The sequence below is a fragment of the Mobula birostris genome, chromosome 13, assembly GCF_030028105.1.
Source record: "Mobula birostris isolate sMobBir1 chromosome 13, sMobBir1.hap1, whole genome shotgun sequence".
Lineage (NCBI taxonomy): Eukaryota > Metazoa > Chordata > Chondrichthyes > Myliobatiformes > Myliobatidae > Mobula > Mobula birostris.
In genome coordinates this window covers 27,775,678-27,791,254 of record NC_092382.1, presented here as the reverse complement: position 1 = coordinate 27,791,254, position 15,577 = coordinate 27,775,678, and the positions used below count along the sequence as shown (strand labels likewise).

The 15,577-nt window shown below is 47.0% G+C and overlaps 2 non-coding genes across 2 annotated transcripts; one reads left to right on the top strand and one right to left on the bottom strand.

Annotated features, from left to right (window-relative positions):
* Positions 1-867: 867 nt before the first annotated feature.
* trnas-gcu (transfer RNA serine (anticodon GCU)) lies at positions 868-949 on the bottom strand. Its single transcript has one exon. It is a non-coding gene; the product is annotated as a tRNA-Ser (tRNA).
* A 1,643-nt stretch (positions 950-2,592) lies between these two features.
* On the top strand, positions 2,593-2,681 carry trnar-ucg (transfer RNA arginine (anticodon UCG)). Its single transcript is given in 2 exon segments — positions 2,593-2,629; positions 2,646-2,681. It is a non-coding gene; the product is annotated as a tRNA-Arg (tRNA).
* The last annotated feature ends 12,896 nt before the right edge of the window (positions 2,682-15,577 follow it).

Sequence of the window (15,577 nt, the reverse complement as noted above, 5' to 3'; positions counted from 1 at the left end):
AAGTCTATTATCTAAATGGGGATAAATTTAGACAAAAAGATGTGTAAAGGGAGTTCAGAGATCTCGTGCACGGTTCCCGACATGTTTACATACAGTTTGAGGCGATAGTAAGGAAGACAAATGTAATGTCAGTATTCATTTCGAGAGAGCTGGAAAACAAAAAGGAAGAATGTAATGCTAACCCTTTACAAGGTTTTAGTGAGACCGCCTCTGGAGTATGGTAAACATTTCGGTCCCTTATCTAAAACGGATGTGCTGACATCGGAGGCTGATATCTAGAATGATCCCGGGACTGAAAAGGTCACACTTGAGGAACGTTTTCCAACTCTGGGCCTGAGCTCGCTTGAATTTAGATGGACGAGCCTCGGATCTCAGTGACATCTATCGAATATTGAATGGCTGAGATATAAGGACATGGAGAGAGTGTTTCCTGAAGTGGCAGAGTCTGGGGCCAGAGGGCTCAGATAAGAGCGTCCCTTTGAAACAGGGATAAGGAGGACCTCCTGCAGCGGAAGATAAGGATCTGTGGATTTTTTGCTCACTGTGGAGCCCATCTTATGGGGTTTATTTAAAGCGGAGGTTGACAGCTTCTCGATTAGTAAGGTTGACCAAGGTGACGAGGAGAAGCCAGGAGAATTGGGTTGAGATTAGCCATGATGGGTTGGCGGAGAAACATCGATGAGCCGAATAGCCGAATTCAGTTCCTATATTTTGTGGTGTTGTGGCCAAATTTGGTGACGAACTAATGGTGAATATGGTTTTTTCATGACTAACACACCAACCTGTCGGCGTCCCTGTGACAAAAGGTGAAGGCTCGGAACTTTTAAAGTGATCAATTCGAAGATGGTCTCGCAGACAAACACCTCGCGACGAGGGTGGGATTCGAACCCACGCGTGCAGAGCACAATGGATTAGCAGTCCATCGCCTTAACCTCTCGGCCACCTCGTCTGCTCTTCCCTCTCTTGTAACTGGAAGTCTTGAATTTCTTCAGAACACTTACAGACTCTGCTTATGGTACACACATTTATGTTCAGATTCTACGTCGATTTATTTTGCTCGCCGTGCTTACCAGAATTCAAGGACGTGAAAAGCTGAGTTCAGAGAGATTGGTGCTAATCACAGGAAACATGGGAATAGCTAATGTAGGCGGCTTAGACGCTATGGACGTGCTGTGGCAAAAGGATCGATTCTGTTCTCTGTAATTCTAGAACCTGTGAGTGTTTTAAGTTTGTCACGAACCCCGTGACGGGAATAAAGAACCAGCAGAGATGGAAAGCACTTTGGAGTCCGGTATTGCTATAAACTAATAATATGTATTAGTAACTACGCAATACAGTAATATAAATGTAGACAATCAAACAGGTTAGCAATGACTTTATATATAACAGTCACAGACTTTGACTCTAACAAAGGGGACCGCTTTTCTGTGGTGAGCTATCCCCCAGGCGAGGGTGGACACATGGACAACTCCCCACCGGTCAACCCTTTTTCTCTTTCCACTGCAAAAACAACAGATCGATCCGCCTCATTGATCCGCTAAAACCCACTTTTCCTCCGGGCACAACAGTGCTCATTCACTGTCCAGAACATGTGCTTGATGTCTTTATCATCTGACCTCCTATTTATCTCACCGTACTGGGTACCACCTGCCATTCAAATAATCTCTCCTTCCTCTGTCTGTGAAAGAAATGCAAGCAGACAAAAATCCTTGCAGGAAGTGTCAACAACCTGCCGAAAATCATTAGATCGAGTGTCTATTAAATAACACCGCCTTCGGTCACTATAGCAACATACGAGCTGCTCGGTGCTATCTCCACTTCAACAGAAATCCAACAGTTAAGCAGTTCTTTCTTGTTCCTTAAAGTGACAGTCCCACCGTTAGTCTTCGTCTCACTCTCTCTTTTACAAACAAGTCGGTGTTAAATAACGCTCTCTCTCTCTCTTTTCAAAACAACAGTTCATAGGGGTAATTCAGGATCCCATTACAAGTTGTACAATGAGATAAATTTATGTTAAATTAAATTCTTGTCATATTACTCGGTTTCAAGTAAACAGATATTATAGAAATTTGCCATCTGGTTCGAGAATAACGACTTTCCGTGTATTCGACAAATGCAATAACCTGAAAGCTACCACATTATGGACACAATGACGGCAGGCCCGGCTGTGCACAACCGCAGATCCGATCACCCGAAAGCTTACCCGACACATACACATGGCTGCCCGGCTCTGGAATATCAATCGAACGGCTGATATATCTAAAAAGTATTCGAGCTCACTCTATGAATAATGTATTGAATATGGTGGACCATTTTCACTGATTCCAATCCCAGAATATAACACCGCTACAAAAGACCGTGACTTGTGCCTTGGAGAATTCCTTTCTGCGTGACAGAATATTGAATTTAAATGAACAGCCCAAAGTAGGAATTATTAGGAAGATATTAACAACAAAGGTTGAATGTTCACCTGGGATGAAATCACTGTGTGCCAGTACTTTTAACCAGGTCAGGAAAACATTCTATACATGGAAACTCCTTGCAGCAGTCAGCATTTCCCATTTTCGTTCCTTGGCCTATCTTAGAGGACACGGCCGTGTGGCCTAATGGATAAGGCGTCTGACTTCGGTGCTTGATTGGAAGTCATCAGAAGATTGCAGGTTCGAGTCCTGCCACGGTCGTTTTGACAAACTGGCGGTTTTCTTTCCATTCTGTCTTTCACTCTCAGCATGGATGTCTCAATTTCGCATGGGGATTAATCGGAGTACACTACCCTAGTGTAAAATGTAACGCCACGTGTTCGTTTTACGTAACATATAACATATATTTCTGCAAACACTTTCGTAAACAATTCGCTACAGCTTCTCAGACCTCCGGGATGAGCTGCTGCTGGGAAGGTGAAGTTTATTTCACATTCATCTCCGTCTTCGAGCCCACTTTTTCGGCGACAATTCACCACCCAGCACTGACGGTGCATTCTCCTGTCTCCAGCCCTCCTCCTCTTCTCTGACACAGCGCATTGATTCTCTGCCTGATCTGGATCTTCTCATCACTAATTGCCGACTAGACATCAACCGCCTCAACGTCAGGAATCCTCACTTCTCCTCGACCCTTACCCCCTCCGAATGCACTACTCCCCCATTCCCTAAACACCACACCCAAACGTACCATCGAGCCTGCAGACAAAATGGTTGCTGTTGTAGAGTGGTGGTCTGATCTCTGCCTTGGTGAGACTAGGTGGTAACTCTCATGACTACACCTTGAAGAAGCCTGGACAGCAGACCATCAGAGAACCGTCTCTGACATCATCGCTGACATCGTCAACTCTGAAGAACCTCCATTCCCTGTGGAAAACTCATGGTTCCATTGCCCTGAACTGCTCTCTTCTACCTCCTACTGGAATCACAAGCCTGATTGTCCGGGTAGGCCCATTGTCTCTGCCCGCTGCTACCCCACTGATCCTGTGTTAATAGCTCCAGTCCATCCTATGCCCCGTCCTTCAGTCCCTTCCCACCGGCATTCCCGACCCTTCCCGTACTCTCCATCTACTCACTAACTTTCAATTCCCTGGCCCTGGACGTCTCATTTTCTCTAGGGATTTCCAGACCCCATCAAAAGGGCCTTAAATTTCTCCACATTTCTCAAGGAAAGAACCAACCACTTCCCCTCCAGCACCACCATCCTCCGACTGGCAGAACCGGTCCCCACCACAACAGTTTCTCCTTCGGCTGCGCCCACTTATTCCAAATTCAATGTGTAGGCATGGGCACTCGCATAGGCCCCAAATATGCCTTCCTGTTCGTTGGCTGAGTAAAACAGTCCATTTACCAAAACTCGCATCGGTAATGCATCCTATCTCTTCCACCGCTACGTCAACGAATGTATTGTTGCCGCTTCATGCACTCGCGCTGACTTCGACATTTTCACCCACTTTGCCTCCAACTTCCACCCTGCCCTTAAACGTCTCACTCAATGCAACCAAGGCTAAGGAAGGAGACACCAGAGGTTTCGGAGGATCAGAGGGGGTGAGCAACTTTAAATTCCTGATGTTACTATTTCTGGGGATCTGCCCTGGACCCATCAAGTGCAATTGCGAAGAGAGCACGGCGGTGACTCTGGTTTCTTAGGACTCTGCAGAGATTCGGCATGAGGTCTAAAAGCGTGACAAAGTTCTATAGATACAGAACGTATTGAATGGCAGCACCGTGGCTTGGTATAGAAACATCAATATCATTCAACGTAAGTTCTCTGGGGACTTTGCCATTGATTTGGTGGGTGGTAGGGGCTGATGCTTTTTGCTGAAACGTGGGGGTGGGGTGATACATTGCTGCTGATTTATCATTCCCGTCAAGCCCCATTTTCCTGCCTTCTGCCCGGGACCTTTGGCGCACTTACTGATCAGAAACCTATCAACACTTGCTTTATAAAAATCAAATTACCCTGCCTCTACAACCGTCCATAGCGATGGGTTCCATGGATTCACCACTCTGATTGCAGAATTTCATCCTCATCTTTCTTCTGAAGGGACGCCCATGTGTTCTGAGGCAGCGCCGTCTGGTTAGAGACTCACCACCCCCCCTCCCCCAACCCACTATAGGAATTATTCCCTCCATATCCACTCTCTCACGGCCTTTCAATATTCTATAGTTTTCAATAACGTGCACCCACATATATCAAACGTTTCTCACACGTTAACACTTCAACTTCGGGAGCATTGTCGTGTGCTTCCCCAGGACCCTCTCAAATGCCAGTGCATCCTTCATTAGATAAGGTGACCGAAATTGCTCATAATACCTGATATTAAACCACAGCATTTAATATTGTAGTCCGCACAAAATGAATACAGACATCGCATAGTGGTTGATTTGATGAATATGGGGACGGCAGCTTGTAAAATATTGAAGATGTCCATGGAGACGTCAGTGCTCTGGCGTGCACACAGCCTGAGCAGCCGGCCTGGGAGTTTGACTGATCCGGCAGCCTTACGGAGACTGGCTTCGTGCAGAGTCGTTCCCATGTCTAACGCTGCTGCAGACGGCGGCTGCCAACCTGTCAGACATTATGTTGATGTGAGTTTGCCCTCTGCGGAGTCCTTCTCATGTGCCGCTGCTACCGACAGTGGCTGCTCACCGGGAAGGTGTTTTCTTGCATCCCTCGAAGCGTGTATAACATTTCCTTGAGAGGCTCGGTAGGGAGACCACACTGGTACAGTCGACAGTCACTGATACAGTTTGCTCGTGAGCAATACCGCCCCTGCTGCCCAGCTGTATACCGTTATCAGAAAGATGTTGCTGATTTTTCTTTTTCGCATTGACCGTCTGTGCCGTCTTGATACCTAATATGACCCGCACGTTAGCGTGATAGAAGACTCCTGCATCTATGAATAGATCGCCCGGATGCTGCTGAACAGCCGGTGATACGGTAAAGCTTTCCCAGCGCGTCCTTGGCGGTCACTGTCGGGGTGGGGTCTGGGTTTTGATGAAGGCATCAGTAAACCGGCTGAGCGGGTATTCTGGCCGCCATTTAATTGTGATGGTGGTTGACATCCGTGTGCCTTGGAGGGACAGTGAGTGATCATCATCACGAGCATGGGCGGAAGGTATGGAGATCTTCAGCTGCCCAGTTGTCAAGGTGCGCCCCCCCCCCCACCCTCTTTCGGCCTCACCATTGTAGTCCAAAAGAAACCTTATGAAGCGATACGTTTGTCACCAGCTTGGCTGCAGAAGCTGCCAGAAAGGCGTTCTGCGACGTTCAGCCGCCTTAGGAGCTCCCTTCCGGATTTGCTGTCAATGTCTAATCCCGTAGCGTTCGTCCCTCCCGAGGCTTACCACAGGGCAGTGGGGTTATTTACCCACAGCTGGAGATCTGGTTCACGAGTACCAGGGCGTGTCTACACGTCGGTGAGCCGACGTGCTACGTCTGCAGGGGCCACACCTCCTTCCCCGTCCTCTGTCGTTCAGCCTGAGTCCGAAAGGAGTTCAGCTTCCATGTGTCGCCAGCGACCAGGCACTACACGAGGCTTACTGTTGGCGAGGGAGAGGCTTACACCTTCAGCTCTCCTTTTCGCGAGACTGCCAGCCTCGGTGGAAGCTGAAATTAAGAGCGACAAACACTATCCGCTTCACTATCACGCTAGACGTGTCAGAACAACCATATTGACACCTGTCTGTGACCTTAATGATATTCTACACCTCGTGAATGTCACCCCACTGCGTCTTATGCAGCAGGAAGAAATCTCTCAACTTACACAACCTCTCCTTATAGTTCAAACCGAGTGTTCTAAGTAACATTCCCATGAAACGTTTCCGGTATGCTTTCTAGTCTGATAGCATCCTTACTGTGCCTTGTCAACGTGTATAACCAGTTTCAGCGAGTAAGCTTGGTTTATCCAATCCTACAACATTTCCAGCACCCTGCCGTTCACTATGCAAGAACTGCCCTGCCTTAACTCTACAAAGCGCAGCGTCTGGTCAAGTTAACTTCCACCTGCCATTCCTTGGTCCCTTTTTAAGTTGGTCTCGCTCTCTTTGTAAACTTAGCCAATCCTCTTCATTGTGCACGACACCACCAATACTGATGTCATTTACAAATTTAGGAACTACGTGATTATATAGCCTCTGCCTGTTTAAATGCTGACAGATCCTAACACCTGAAAATTCTCCGGTAACTTTTCCACCAGCTCAATCTTGACTGTCTGGATATTCCCGGGATGATGCATCATGACGCACTTCACTCATTGGATCTCTGGGTTGAACACTATCATTCCTTCAGAACTAATCAATAATCTCCAAGATTTATGCTTCAATAACTCCTTGTGAGGATTCTCGATTTCCTCACTTGGCGAACCCAGTCAGCTCTGGTTGGTAACAACATCTGCTCCACAATCATCATCAGCACAGATCCACCAAAAGTCTCAGCCCCTGCTCTACTTGCTTTATAACTGTGACGGAGGCTAGGTACAACCCCGATACCACATTTGAGTCAGCTGAAGGTACCTCTGTTGTTTCTCATATGAAAAGTTAGGGTGAATCGGTGTATAGCAGGGAGATTGAAAGTCTGCCTGAATCGCGCCACGACAGAAACCTCTTATTAACCGTCGGCAAAAGTAAAGAGCTGATTATTGACTACAGAAAAGGGTGACCGGAGGTCCGTCAAATACTCCTCATTAGGGTATCAGAAATAGAGAGGGTCAGTAACTTTGAATTCTATGGAGTTATCGTATCAGAAGATATGTCCTGGGTCTAGCACATAGGTGTCTTTAGAAAGAAGGCACGACAGCTTCTCTACTTTCTCAGATGTTTACGAAGTTTAGGCATTTCATCTCATGGTTCGACAGCCTTCTATGGAGGTGCAGTGATGAGTGTATTTGCAATTGCATCGCGACCTGGTATAGAATCGTCAATGCCTTTAAACGCAAAAGTGCACATACAGTAGTGTAGTAGAGGGAGGAGAAGAATATTGATTATGTGTAACTAGGGGGCCTTGCACAATCCGGATTTGATGGAGACAGACGTGAGAAGCGCAGAGGAACACCTGCAGTAACTTCTGAAATGCCTGCTTCGCTGCCGCTGCTGCTGTGCGATCGAGAATCTCCAGAGACGAAGGCTCCAAAACCTCGGATTTGCTTATCGACTGTTGCCGGGGCCGGGATCGAAGCGCTCGGCAGAGATGGTGGTCGGTGCTCGGTGTCGAAGAGGTCGTCGGAGACTCGGAGTTTTCGGACGGATTCGGAGTCGGACTGTGGTCGGATGCTTCCAGGATGCTGCATCGGCAAGTTGGCGGCGCTGGAGGTCACCGTCTGCGTGAGATGATGGGACTTTCGAGAGACTTTCAGACTTTTACTGTTCCATGGTCCGTTCTTATCAAATTACAGCATTGTTTGCACTGTTGTAATTATATGTTATAATTATGTGTTTTTTGTTAGTTTTTAAGCCGGTTTGTCGTGTGTTTTCTTGATATCATTCTTGGAAAACATTGTATCATTCCTTAATCCATGTATTACTAAATAATAATAAAAAGGGGGCTGTGTGTCCTCATAATCATAATCATAATAATACGGGCTATTTCATCACAACCAACAGTACATCTACAGGGAGCGCTGATGCAGGAAACAGCATCAATCACTTAGGTCCCCGACCATCCAGGTCGTGCTCTCCTCTCGCTGCTGCCATCTGGTGGCGGTGGGTGGTGGTGGTGAGGGAACAAGAAGGTTAAGATGCCCACAACTGGGGCACGAACACTGATTCCCTCTCAACCATCAGGAAACTGAACCGGAGTGGGTAACATCGCTCACTCTATCACTTAATCGATTCCACAGCCGATAGCAAACGTCCAATGACGGTACAGCTCAAAAACGCAATATTTATCACTTATTTGTTCATTAGTATAATTTATGGATATATGTTATTTAATATTTGCTCATTCGCTGGTTACCTATAGTTGTGTACAATGCTTCCGTAGTTTTCCTGGTGATGTAGTGGTTAGGATTCGGCGCTCTCACGACCGCGGACGGGGTTCGCTTCCCGGTCAGGGAATTAGAATATTTCTTAACAATAATCTATAGCACTAATTGTAACTTATTCTGCGTATTAACCTTTACCCTTTAGATTCTGGACTAGTTCCTGAGGATTGAAGGGTGGCTAATGTAACCCCACTTTTTAAAAAAAGGAGGGAGAGAGAAACTGGAGTATTATAGACCGGTTAGCCTAACATCGGTGGTGGGGAAAATGCTAGAGTCAGTTATCAAAGATGTGATAACAGCACATTTGGAAAGCGGTGAAATCATCGGACAAAGTCAGCATGGATTTGTGAAAGGAACATCATGTCTGACGAAACTCATAGAATTTTTTGATGATGTAACTAGTCGAGTGGATAGGGGAGAACCAGTGGATGTGGTATATTTGGATTTTCAAAAGGCTTTTGACAAGGTCCCACACAGGAAATTAGTGTGCAAACTTAATGCACACCGTATTGGGGGTAAGGTATTGATGTGGATAGAGAATTGGTTGGCAGACAGGAAGCAAAGAGTGGGAATAAACGGGACCTTTTCAGAATGGCAGGCAGTGACTAGTGGGGTACCGCAAGGCTCAGTGCTGGGGCCCCAATTGTTTACAATATATATTAATGACTTGGATGAGGGAATTAAATGCAGCATCTCCAAGTTTGCGGATGACACGAAGCCGGGCGGCAGTGTTAGCTGTGAGGAGGATGCTAAGAGGATGCAGGGTGACTTGGATAGGTTGGGTGAGTGGGCAAATGCCTGGCAGATGCAATTTAATGTGGATAAATGTGAAGTTATCCACTTTGGTGGCAAAAATAGGAAAACAGATTATTATCTGAATGGTGGCCGATTAGGAAAAGGGGAGGTGCAACGAGACCTGGGTGTCATTATACACCAGTCATTGAAAGTGGGCATGCAGGTACAGCAGGCGGTGAAAAAGGCGAATGGTATGCTGGCATTTATAGCGAGAGGATTCGAGTACAGGAGCAGGGAGGTACTACTGCAGTTGTACAAGGCCTTGGTGAGACCACACCTGGAGTATTGTGTGCAGTTTTGGTCCCCTAATTTGAGGAAAGACATCCTTGCCATAGAGGGAGTAAAAAGATGGTTCACTAGATTGATTCCTGGGATGGCAGGAGTTTCATATGATGAAAGACTGGATGAACTAGGCTTATACTCGTTGGACTTTAGAAGATTGGTGGGGGGGGGGGGGGGGGATCTTATTGAAACGTATAAAATCCTAAAGGGATTCGACAGGCTAGATGCAGGAAGATTGTTCCCGATTTTGGGAAAGTCCGGAACGAGGGGTCACAGTTTGAGGATAAAGGGGAAGCCTTTTAGGACCGAGATGAGGAAAAACTTCTTCACACAGAGAGTGGTGAATCTGTGGAATTCTCTGCCACAGGAAACAGTTGAGGCCAGTTCATTGGCTATATTTAAGAGGGAGTTAGATATGGCCCTTGTGGCTAATGGGATCAGGGGGTGTGGAGGGAAGGCTGGTGCAGAGTTCTGAGTTGGATGATCAGCCATGATCATACTGAATGGCGGTGCAGGCTCGAAGGGCCGAATGGCCTACTCCTGCACCCATTTTCGATGTTTTTCTATGTTTTCTATGGTTTTTTTGCCTGCTGCCACAACATCCGCATTCCTGTCTATGTTTCACCTATATCAGGACCATAAGACTATGAGATATAGGAGAGTAATTGGGCTTTTATGCCTATTGGCTTTGCTTCGCCACTTCACCGTAGAAGACACAATTTTCCTCTCAGTCCCATTCCTCGGCCTTCTCCCTGTATCCCTTCAAGCCCGGATCAATCAGGAATCTATCAGCCTGGGCCCTAAATACACATAAAGACGGCCTCTACAACTACTTGAGGCAACAAATTCCTAGACTCAGCATCCTCTGCCTGAAGAATTTACTCCTCGTCTCCGTTCTAGAAGGACGCCCCTCTATCCCGAGGCTGGGCCCTCTGGCCTTAGAGTCACCCAATTCAGCGAGCGCGTCTCCTCCACCGCGACTCCAAAGAGTTTCGATTCCCATGCCTGACTTGAGATAATATTTCACACAATTTGGGAACTTTGATATATTTCCATGAATGTGGCATAATTCATTTTTCTGCTCTACTATTTAAAACTTCATTATAAAGAAAGATGAAGGCAAATATTAACTTAATTCGTCAGTATCACTGAACATAGAAGGATACACACAGGAAATGTACTTTGTCCCACCTTGTCTGTGCTGAACGATACCAATCTAAACATTTCATGTGAACATATGAATAAAAATATGTGAACACGCAGCAGCAGTTGTTCAGTAAGGAGCTGGTTGATCTGACCGTGATCCCCATTCCCCATTCCTTCACCCGACCCCCGCCGCTCCCATTGCTCTTCACCCCATTTCATATCAACAGGCCAGCGTGCCTTCTTGGGTGTATGCGGGGCCTTCGTTCCCGGAACGTCTTTCCTTTTATCAAACTGAGCAGTAAAGACCTGAGAGCTGTCTTACTCCGCCGATATGACGGCAGTATCCCGATCTCTCAACCGTGCTCCGACTTCTGTTGCCAGCCATCAGTCAAGATTTGTTCTCACGTAGATACTGTTAAGAATGGCGACGTTCTCAATGCACATCAGAGGCCTCGCATATTCAATGATTTAGTGTGGCAGTAAAAGGCAGCCGCCTCTCGGAAGATGATCTAGTCCGTGTTTTCAAAGCAGTCCTGAAATGCTGAGGTCCTTTCCTGTGGTCAGGACTTTATCTCCCTCTGAACTCGGTTCACTAGTTTCATCAGTGGTTGATATGCAGGAATCTGCAATACTGTGACTTTTCTCTGCTCGGTCCCCACCCCACAACAGTATCCAAAGTGGTGAGGGGGTTGTGCACAGGGATACTCTGCACTGGCTTCCTAACGCTTTTCCCCTTCCTGATGGTCACACAGTCTCCTGTGTCCTGCACCTTGGGTGTAACTACCTCTCTATGTGTCCTATCTATTACCCCTCAGCCTCCCGAATGATCCGGAGTTCATCCCGTTCTAGCTCCAACTCCTTAACACGGTTTGTTAGAAGCTGCAGCCGGATGCATCTCTCGCAGTTGTAGCGGTCAGGGACACTGGAGGTCTCGCTGCCTACCCGCATCCCTAAAGAGGAGCATTCAACTGTCCTGCCTGGCATCTCCGCTGTCCTAACTGAGCAGATGTAGTTTACCACGAGATTTTAATTATGTATTTATCTCTTTTATTTCTCTGACTGAAGTTTCTCCTTGCTGAAGCCTCGAAGAGCTAAAGCCTCAAGATCACCATCTCACTCTGTCCACTCAGACTATGGCCACTGCGGCAATACACAGACACTGAATTAATTGTACAGACTGCTATAGAGTTTTATAAAGTTGTAACGTAACTTCCTGGCTTTTTAACTCAGTGCCTCGACTAATAAACGTAGCCATGGAATTTGCCTTCTGAACCACCCTGTCAACCTCCGTAGCCGCATTCAGGGATCTGTGAACTTGGACTCCAATATCCCTCTGATCATCAACACTGTTATGGGTCTTGTATTTAACAGTGTACCATCTCTTTACATTTGACCTACCGTGGTGCCAAGGGGAGAGTCCAGAGCAGGTTCACATGGATGATTCCAGGAACAAAAGGGTTATCACACGATGAACATTTGATAGCTCTGGGTCTGTACTCGCTGGAATTCAGAAGGATGAGGGGGATCTCATTGAAACCATTCGAATGTTGAAAGACCTAGACAGAATAGATGTGGAAAGAATGTTTCACATGGTGGGAGAGTCTCGGTCAAAAGGGCATAGACTCAGGTTAGAGGGGCGCCTTTTTAAAACAGAGTTGCGGATAGATTTCTTTAGCCAAAGGGTGGTGAATTGATGGAATTTGTTGTCTCATGCAGCTAGTCATTGGGTGTATTTAAGGCAGAGGTTGATAGGCTCTTGATTGGTCATGGCATGAAAGGTTACGGGGAGAAGCCTGGGAACTGGGGTTGAGCAGGAGAGCAAAAAAAGTTAAGCCGTGATTGAAAGGTGGAGCAGACACGATGGGTCGGGTTGCCTAATTCTGCTCCTATGTCTTATGATCTTATTGTCTTATGGTCTTATGATCATTACTGCTCAAAGCTCACTGAGTTTTCTCAGGTCCTGTTGAATTTGTTGCCAAGTGCGCAAGTTCGGGAAGGCACAGTTACGAGAAACACTGACCTGCAGTGGTATCACAGGCAAGTAGATTCAGATAACACACGGAGCATAAATTATACAATTCTCTGTCAGTAACAATATAGAAATATGTTTTACGCATCCTGTTAATAGGACCAGAACAACAGGGGATGAGCGGCAACACATGTCAGTAACAATATGCGAATATAGGTTTTACATAATTTACAATAGATAAATATACATTTGTGTCGTAATCAATATATAAATATATTTGTGTCATGAGTAATATATTAATATACATTTTGTGTCAATAACAGACTTGGAAATGTTGAATTAGGCCCCTCAGCTAAATACTTGACACAGTTTGGGAACAACTGGGCTCCAAACACCGGTCCCTACAACAACCACTGGGACATCCTGCAGATCGAAGAAGGCCCTGATTATTCCTTTTCTTTAAACACACAGACAACAGGAGAAAGGAGCAGGCCACAGGAGATGGGATGGTGCAGAAGGAGATTATCTCCATGACTGGCACTGTGCGTGTGTGATGTGAGGCTGTGGAGGGATCCTCACTCTGTGCCTGACACAAAAATTTTATAACGGGACGGTCCGGAGTGAGATTTTCTCAAGGTCTGACTCTGGGAGTGTATCGTGGAATGGTGTGCAGGAAATTCACTGGCTCTCACCCTGTGATTGCATGATCCATCGGTTTGGAGGGAGCTTCAGTCTGTGTCTGATCTGGGGAGTGTGTGATGGGATGGTGTGGAGTGAGGTTCACTCTGTGTATGAGCCTGGAAGTGTATGATGGGACCGTGTGGAGGGATCTTAAATCTGTGTCTGTCTGCTTCTGATCCGGGGCGTGTGTGATTGGATTGTGTCGAGGGAGCTTTACTCTGTGTCTCACTTGGGAGTGTGATGGGACAGTGCGGAGGGAACTTCTCTCTGTGTCTGATCTGTACAGTGTGTGAAGAGACGATGTGGAGGGAGCTACATTCTGTGCTAGATCCGGAAAGTGTGTGATGTGACGGTGTGGAGGGAGCTTTTCTCTGTGTCTGATGGGTCGATGTGGAGGGAGCTTCGCTTTGTGTCTGTCCCTGTGAATGTGTGATCCGATAGTGCAGACGGAGCTTCACTGTGTGTTTGACCCTGGGAATGTGTGATGGGATAGTGGGGAGGGAGCTTCACACTGTGTCTGATCTGGGAATGTGTGGTGGGACAGTGGAGAGGGAACTTTACCCTGTGTCTGATCCGCAGGGTGTGAGGTAGGGTGGTGCGGTGTGAGATTCTTTGTATGTCTGACCCTGTGGGTATGTGATGTGACGGTGTGCAGGAAGCCTCACTCTGTGTCTGACACAATAATTTAGTGATGGGACGGTGTGTAGGGAGCTTCACTCTGTGTCTGATCCAGGGAGTGTTTGATGGGACAGTGCGGAGGGAGGTTAACGTCGTGTCTGATTCAGTGAATGGAGGTTGCGTGGTGTGGAAGGCGATTATCTCCGTGTACAATCGGGGAACTGTGTGATGGGATGTTGTGGAGGGAGCTACAGTCTATGTCTGACACAGAAATTTTGTAAGTGTCAGACCGGAGTGAGATTCGCTCAAAGTCTGACCCTGTGACTGTGTGATGTGACGTTGTAGAAGGAGGCTCGCTCTGTGTCTGACACAGGAATTTTGTAATGGCAGAGGCCGGAGTGAGATATTCTCAATGTCTGACCCTGTGAGTGCTTGATCCGACAGTGTGGAGGGAGCTGCACGTTGTGACTGATACTCGGAGTGTGTGATGAGACGGGTTAGATTAGATTATGAGAACACTCATTCCTCTTTTATTGTCACTTAGAAATGCAAATATGCATTAAGAAATGATACAATGTTTCTCCGGAGTGATATCACAGAAAACAGGACAAACCAAAGACTAACACTGACAGAACCACATAACTAGAACAAATAGTTACAGCAGTGTAAACCAATACCATAATTTGATGAAGAACAAACCATGGGCACGGTAAAAATAGTCTCAAAGTCCCCGAGTCGATTGACTCCCCAGTCCCCGATAGCAGGCGGCAAAGGGAGGCTTGCCGATGCCTTGGAAGCAGCCGACCACAGCCGACACTCAGTCCGTCCGTCCGGGAACTTCGAGCCTCTGACCAGCCACTCCGATACAGCCTCCCGAGCGCCATCCTCTGCCAAGCGACTTCGACCTCACCTGGGCCGCTGAAGCATGCAAAGCCAAGGATTTCGGGGCCTTCTGCTCCGGAGATTCCGGGTACCACACAGTAGCAGCGGCAGCGAAGCGGGCATTTCTGAAGTTTTTTAAATGTTCCTCCCTACTCTCACGTGCGTCTCCATCAAAACTGAATTGTGCACGGTCCCCTCCTTGACAGATTACAGATATAATTCATTCACCGGAGAGGCCACGCGTGCTGCCGTCGCGCCGCCATCTTCGCCTCCCTCGGTTAAACGGCGCTTCACTCTATATTCGATCCGTGGACTGTGTGATGGGACGCTGTGGACGGAAATTTTGACACAGAAACATTTTGAATCATTTTCTGTCTGATCCGGGGAGTCTGTGACGGGATGGTGTGAAGTAAGCTTCACACTTTGACAGATCTGGGAAGTGTGTGATAGAACGATGCGATGGTGCTTCACTGTGTGTCTGATCCAGGGAGTGTGTAATTGGACTGTGTTGAGCGAGTTTCACTCTGTTATTGATCCCGGGAGTATGTGATGGGATGGTGTGGAGGGAGCTTTACTCTGTGTCTGACACAGGAATTTTACAATGGGACAAATCGGAGTTAGATTTTCTTAATGTCTGACTCTGGGAGAGTATTCACTCTGTGTCTGATCCAGGAGTGCGTGAAGGGACTGCATCGAGGGACATTCACTCTGTTTCTGACCTGGGAGTGCGTGATCTGTCCTGC